General features: G+C 35.6%; 1 non-coding gene across 1 annotated transcript; it reads right to left on the reverse strand.

Annotated features, from left to right (window-relative positions):
* Window positions 1–7387: 7387 nt before the first annotated feature.
* On the reverse strand, window positions 7388–7522 carry LOC114008661 (U4 spliceosomal RNA). The gene has a single exon (XR_003550178.1). It is a non-coding gene; the product is annotated as a U4 spliceosomal RNA (small nuclear RNA).
* Window positions 7523–7836: the final 314 nt, after the last annotated feature.

The following is a 7836-nucleotide window of genomic DNA, read 5'->3' on the forward strand; positions in this document are numbered from 1 at the left end:
TGCAGTGGAAATAAAGACAAGTGAGGCACAGGCAGGGTCTTTTACCTGCTTATGGCCTAATCATTTTATACCATCACTCAAAAATAAAACAGTGTGGCTAGGCAAGTCTGGAACTTCGTAAGGGATGCCTATACTGAAACTAAAATTTGGTAGCCAACAGTCTAAACCTAGCATTTACAAGCATAAAGCTGAGTAATATCATTCAGAGTATGTCACTCAATTTAGGGACATCTCAACTTAGAATAGTCAAATAATTTTCATTTGTAAGCTACAACTTGAAGCGTTTTTATTATATTCTATTTTATTTATTCATTCATTTATTTTAATTTGACCTGGCACACACACATACACACACACACACACACACACACACACACACACACAGAGAGAGACAGAGAGAGAGAGAGAGAGAGAGAGAGAGAGAGAGAGAGAGAGAGAGAGAGAAAACAACACCACACACCGACAGGGCTCAAACTGTGGTCAGCCATGTGGGAGTGTCTAGCGCCTTAACCACCACACCACCTACTAATCCCCTTTGAAAAGATTTTAATGTGAAATAAGTGACATTCATTCAGAAAATCTTAGGACATTATAAAGATTACCATTAGAATTTTCAAAATCGAGAAAATGTATCCTTTGGTCTGTCATTAGAAGGTTCCTAAATACCTGGTAATAATGATTCCAAAAATAATAAATATGTTTTCAAAAGAAAACTTGGAAAATCCCAGAAATCTAGAAAAAGGAATACTCTTTGTTTTAAATTCCTAATTTAAAAATAAGGCTACTACACTTCTTAATGCATCTTATTTTTTATTATTTATTTTAATTGTATTTATTTATTATTTTTAAAAATTTACTATAGGGTATATGCACTCACCAGAGAGAGAGAAAGAGAGAGGGAGAGAAAGTGAGAAAACAAGCTGCCAGGTTCAGGACTTAAACCTCAGATAGCCATGTGGGAGTCCAACACCTCAACCACTACACCACCTGTTTGTCCCTCAATGCATTTTCTTCAGGACTTACGAGTAAATGTGCAAAGGCTTTTGCTGAGAACTGTTATTCACTGTGAAAAAACTTGTAGAGATTACACAATTGTCCATAATTAAGTATTAAGAAAACTAAGCTTTCAGGTTTCTATTCACATATATATGTATAGTTTAAATATTATACATGCATATTATATACATATACATATTATATGTATGAATTTACATGCATTTTTATATTATACATATATTATATACATTAAATTCAATTACATTTGGAACTTGAAGCTGGGACCTATGTGGGTCTAGATCTGGAGAGTGGTGTTTTACTACCGTACCGTAGTCTGGCCTTACAATTTAAATTATGTTTTTAAATATCTCTTTTTTAAGTTTAAATTTATTTATTTTTTTACTTATGCATTTATTTATTTTTATACAGTTTGTCACTGTGTAGCATTAGAGCATACCAAATAAATGTTCCCATCATAACTACACTGCCTATCGGCCCAGTCAAAGACAAAGATTCTAAATGTTCAGATCTATGGGCCATTTTAGTTAGTTCTTATATAGAAAAACGAAGTGGGGTTCTGCCTTGATGTTGTTTGGGGGTTTGTTTGTTTTTGTGTGTTGATATCCAGTCACCCCAGGAAAATTGTTGAAAAGACTATTCTTTCCTAAATGGAATTGATGAAGAAATAAATATTTTTTATCTGTGTTCTCAATAATATTCCATGAATTTATATATTTTTTTAAAATTTTATTCATTTATTTTATTTTACTTTATTTTATTTTGAATTTGACCAGAGAGAGACAGAGAGAAGGAAAGTGAGAAAGCAAGCTGCCAGGTCCAGGACTCGAACCATGGTCAGCCATGTGGGATTCCAGCTGCCTTAATCACCATGTCACCTGCTGGCCCCAATTTGTATTTTTATACTATGTCACTATCTCATTACTTTATTGCCCCAGGTTTGTAAGTAAGTTTGTTCTGAATGAAGCTTACTAATTCAGCTCCATTTTTTTTTTTTCAGTGATGTTACTTTTAAAGATTATTCTTTTTCCTTAAACAAATTTTAGAGTCATCTTCCAGAAGTTTCAAAAATTTTGTTTGGGATTTTGATAAGAATTACGTTATGTGTACCAATCAAGTTGGACAATATCTTACAATATTGTTTTCTGAACTATAATGTCTTTTCATTTCTCAGATCATCTTTCATTTTTTTCTATCATGTTTGAAGTTTTCATTGCACAAGTTTTAAACTTATTTTGTTGAGATTTTTCTCGAATATTTAATTCTTTTGATGGCATTAAAATTTGAATTATTTTCTTAATTTTTATGTTCAAGCTGTTCATTCATAATATATAAGAACATAATTGATTTTTGTATGTAGATCTTGTATTCTGCAACCTGGCTGAATTAATTTATTCTATTGCATGGTGTCATATTACTGTTAGTACTATTTTTGTGAATTTGTTAGGATTTTCAATGAATACATTCATATCATCTTCAAACAGAAAGTTTTATTTCTTTTATGCCAATATAAATTTATTTTCATTTTGCTAATTATTCCTTTAGTAACCATATAATGGCTGGACAGTGACACTTTTAAATTACTTGAACAAATAGATCACTTGAATCAAATCACATGCCTTCAGAACTCCCAACTGTTTGCAACTGTGTTGTAGCCTTCACTTACTCTGCAGAACCTCAAGTCAGGCAAGGGTAAGTCAGTCAATGGTGAGATTAGGTTCCCTTATCATTTGTCCAGAACACTCACAGAAGTGTGCACTTATGACTTCTGCTCTACAGTCTCAGAAACTTGTTAGAATTATTCAATGCCATCTACGAACATCTGATTCCTCAGGTTTTTACTTTTTTGGTCAACCTTTTATCTGTTGCAGCTGTTGTATAAATAATGATCATCGTTGTCAACAGATGCCCATACAGTAGGAATGTTGTACACTAAGTATGTACTGAGGTATGTACAGACACCAAACGTCCTATAAATGGCATTATTATGGGAAATTCCGGACAGGTTAATAATAACAATGTTATACTTATGTGGCTTTGGGGGAACATGTATACCAGTTTTACCGTTTCCATTGGTTTCCAGTTTGCTGTTTTGACAATTACTCTGATCATAATACTGCTGGATTTCAAAGATACCCAGGGTTGAAGAGAAATTGGCATTAGGACAAATTTAAAACACTAGAAAACACAGTTTGTAATGAGTTTCAGTTATTTTTCTTAAATGAATGCTCACCAGACTGTTGTGAGTCTTTGTTAATTTAGAGTCTGAAGGTTAATTTTGACAATTTTTGCTAGTGTTCTCATTGCTTTTATTGTATAGTCAACTATCCTTATTTACTCTACCATTTTGGAAGTACTTCTATTATATTTTAAAGATAAACACGAATTCCAATCTTAATTAACTTTATTTTTAAATGGTAAAGTACTTAGAGATCATAACTATAAGAGTAAGTAGTATTGTCAGAACAGTTATGTGCTTGGAAGCCCTGCCACCACATGTGTGTATATATATATAATGTAGTCAACAGCAGTTCGAGTCTCGGACCCAGTGGCTTAAACTCACGTCGGGCACATGTGTGTGCATGCCCAAGATCCTGAGAGGAGAATGGAGGAGAAGAGGATGATTTCTCACTTTCTGTCTCTCTGTCTCTCTCCGTCTTTCTCTGTCTTTCTGGCAAGCACACATACCTTATAGCGAAATCCTCTCCAAAAAAAAAAAAAAAAGTGATGTGAATGTTTCTTGAAGTTTGAGACACAATATACACAACTGGAGTAGAGGACATTTTACAAACAACTACAAAAATATAGGTTTTTATAAAATATCTTTAAAAAAGTGAAGCCAGAAAAATATATGGTGGGTGGTGGGGTTAATTATTTTTATTTTGCCAGGTAATATTTTATATTATTAGTATACAGTATGGTTTACTACTTGGTTAGTAGGAAACAAGCTAATAAAAGTTGAATAGCTTTTCTTTATGAAAAAAAAAAAATTAGGTGTTTGCCACAGGGTGCGTACACTTGTCAGAGACTGATATAGACAGTGAAAGGGAAAGTGAAAAACCCCCAGAGAGGATGGCCACTCTGCAATCCCTTCACACATGCCCTGAGCGAGTTTTAAGTCACCGAATCAAGAACTTAAACCATGCTGGGCCATGTGGGAGTCCAGTACCTTAACCACCACATCACCTGCTGGCCCCCATAATAGTTGAATAACTTTTCATAGTCACAATGCCAGTGCTCAAATCCTGTACTGTATTTTAGGGATCATGTCACAATGCCCTTCTATTTTAACTAAACCAGTACTAGACTGCTGTGTATTAAATGCAGTGGTATGAAATAGGATTGGGAAATAAGTTTGAATCTTCTTGTTTAAGATCTAAAATTTAGATCTATCCCTCTGCTAGGTACCACTAATTTCAACAGAGAAATATGACCCATCTTTGTATTCAAAGGAATTAAAAGCTAGTTGGGGGACCGCCAAGTGACATGCTAGTTAAGGTGCTGGACTCCCACATGGTCTATTGAGGTTCAAGTCCTGCATCTAGTGGCTTGCTTTCTCACTCTCCTCTCTCTCTTTCTGGTAAAAATTAAAATAATAATAAATAGAAATGACAATAAATAAAATTAAATAGATAATTATTTTTTAAAAAGCTATTTGGGGAGCGAGTGGTACAAAACCTGTCATAAAATATGTAAGTTAAAACATGAGATGGAGTGTTACTTATGTAATAAACTATAGGCTGTGATTTAGCTGGGAACATTGGCTGGGACCTCAAAAAGGAAGAAAATTTGGGAGAGCAAGGAAGTGGAAGTGACTTTCTAATTTCAAGCACAAGCAGAACCTCAAGGGATAAAAGGATTTTAATTGATCAGTTGGTCAACTGCGCTTTGAATCCTGACCCTGGAGGCTTGAAAAAGTATGCTCCACATATGTGCATGCATGCCCCAAATCCCCACGGGATGGAGCAGTGAAAGAAAAGGCATTGTGGTATGCCCACGCCCCAAAAGGGCTGTTTTCTTCCTCCCACACCCCTTTCCTCTGGTCTTTCTATCTCTGGCAAGCACACACCCTCTGGTAATTTTTGTGAAAAGAATTATTTATTAATTTTTTTATTATTACTATTATTTTTAATTAGCCAGAGAGCACATATGCTCTCCAGGCACGCCGGCGCGCACGTACACACACACACACACACACACACACACACATATACAGAGAGAGAGAGAAAGAAGGAAAATGAGAAAGTAAGCTGCCAGGTCTGGGATGTGAATCATAGCTGGTCATGTGGGAGTTGGGCACCTTCACCAAACCACCTGCTGCCTCCTCCCTGGCAATGTTTTTAAAAAGTGGTTTTAATTTAAAAAGTCTTACCCTCAGTATTTTTTTTTAATGTTTGTTAAATAGTAGGGTGATAAAATGTGTGACTAGAAAGCCACATTAAGAATATGTATAGGGACCAGCAGATGGTGTAATGATTCCATTGCTGGACTCCCACGTAGTCGACCATGGTTTAAGCCCTGGACATGGCAACTTAAAACTCACTTGGATGCATATGCATTTGTGCCCAAGATCCTGAAAGGAGAATGGAGGAGAAGGGATTGTGGCATGGCCGTGATTGTGGCATGGCCATTGCCCTGGGAAGTGATTTCTCACTTTCTGTCTCTGTCTCTTTGTTGAGTGCATGTGCTCTAAAGCAAAAAAATCTTTCTTTCAAAAAAGGAAAAAAATAAATAAAAAACAACACGTATTTAATTATTATTACATGACAAGCACTTTGCATTTATTTTCAATAATATGCAAAACCATTCTCTTGAGACTACAAAAAATGGTCACAAACACCTTTGAAGAAGAGGAGTTCATTTATCTGATTAACTTGTGCTTTGCTATGAGACTTAGTTTTGCCAGTGGAATATTAGCATCCCTAAGAAGAGCAGATAATCAAAAGGTGCTCAGTCATTTACTTCTGGGGTTTTCCATCATCATGTGAATTACCCTGAGTTAATTTCCTGGAAGAAGAAAGGCCATGAGAAGGCTGATTCCAGCTATCTGAGACACACTAGCTAAGGTCAGGCATGAGAGATCATTATAGATAAGCCAACCCCAAACTAATGATCTCAGAGTAGAGGAACTACCTAGAACACCCACACATAAGCACTAATTAAATAATCATGATCTTAAACCATTAATTTAAGGGGTGATTTGCTTTGCTGCAGTATTAATTAATAGAAGTCCTAGTTGTATACTAGAAATTATCCTCATCTATCAGAAGGAATAGTTAATTTCGTGTTATCAAAGTGATTCGCTTAATATTACCAGGTAAAAGGAGGAAAGAGTAAGACTCAGAATTCTATTTGTTTCAACACAACAGCATTCTCCTGTCCTTTCCAAACCACAGTCTACACTCTAGCCCAAGTGGTGGTCCAGAGTATGGCACAGAAGAATCAGACTTTGGGACATCTTTGTTAGTGACATCTCAAACTCTCCCATTCTACCAGAAGGCCCACAGAACAGTGAAGGAAAAGACATTACAGGAGAAAATTACTGTAATTAAAAATATTCAGTAATGCAAGTGCTTTAATGTAATCACGTATAAAGTGCTGTTGTTTAAATCAAATAAAATCCAATAAATAATTTTAAATTCTACCAGAAGGCCCACAGAACAGTGAAGGAAAAGACATTACAGGAGAAAATTACTGTAATTAAAAATATTCAGTAATGCAAGTGCTTTAATGTAATCACGTATAAAGTATTGAGCAAATTTTTTTAAAAATGCTAAATTGATCCATGCATTGTACAGGATAGAAATTAAAGTTGACTCGTACAGATTTTTTAAAGCAGAGTAAAAAGTACTTCAGTGTTTTTCAGTATTGATATGAACTGTCAGTGGCTGTATGCCTCTTCTTCCTACTGGGTGATGAGACAATGAGACACCCTCTGATTTAGAACTGATGGAGACTTGTTCTCATTGACTGAAGTTCTGATCCTATATTTATTAATTCCCAAATTCTTATCATATTAGAGTCCAAACTTAAGTAATTTTGGTAACAATTCATAGCTGTTGATGAGTGCTTAAGGCCTTCTAAATGGCCTCACCCCTGTTAACTGTTTTCTTGGACCATCACTGAAATGTTCTAGTGTAACAGAGGCAAGGGAAGGGAAGGAGGGAAGAGTATAGGGAAGAAAATCAGGTAGAAAAAATAAATAGGCATGACATTTGTTAGAGAAATGGTTTATTACCTGTTGATGATAGCATGTATAGTATTCTCAACTGGACAGGTCTGAGACCTATTTCATGTTGGGCAAATTCTTTTTACAAGCCAAATGATGTATGGTGACCGAGGGTTTAAAAATATAAGAATAATAAAAATTAAAAATTAAAGAATCTGGAAAAATAATGAAAAGCTATTCACTGCTGCTGATGTATATAGTAACGGCTTTGTTTTCAATTAGCAATGATTGCGCCTCAGATAAACCTCATTGGCTACGATACTGCCACTGCGCAAAGCTGTAGCGGCTTTGTTTCGGGCTACGATACTGCCACTGCGCAAAGCTCTAGCGGCTTTGTTTTGACTGACATGCATGGTAATCGTGCTGGAAGAAGAATCGCCATTAAAAAAGTAAACTTGACCTAGCCTATGTGGGATGGTTTGTAGTGTATTGGACTACAATGTTGAAAGTCGCATGGCCGACTATAGGCTCATGGATTGAGATTCACTGGGTTGCCCTGAAAATATATCAGGTTTGTGTACAAGTCCCCAAATGCTCAGGAGCTAGAGGGCTAAGAAAAGGGGATCACAGCATGACAAGACCCTGTCAAAGGT

This window comes from Tupaia chinensis, unplaced genomic scaffold, assembly GCF_000334495.1.
Source record: "Tupaia chinensis unplaced genomic scaffold, TupChi_1.0 Scaffold000045_1, whole genome shotgun sequence".
Lineage (NCBI taxonomy): Eukaryota > Metazoa > Chordata > Mammalia > Scandentia > Tupaiidae > Tupaia > Tupaia belangeri.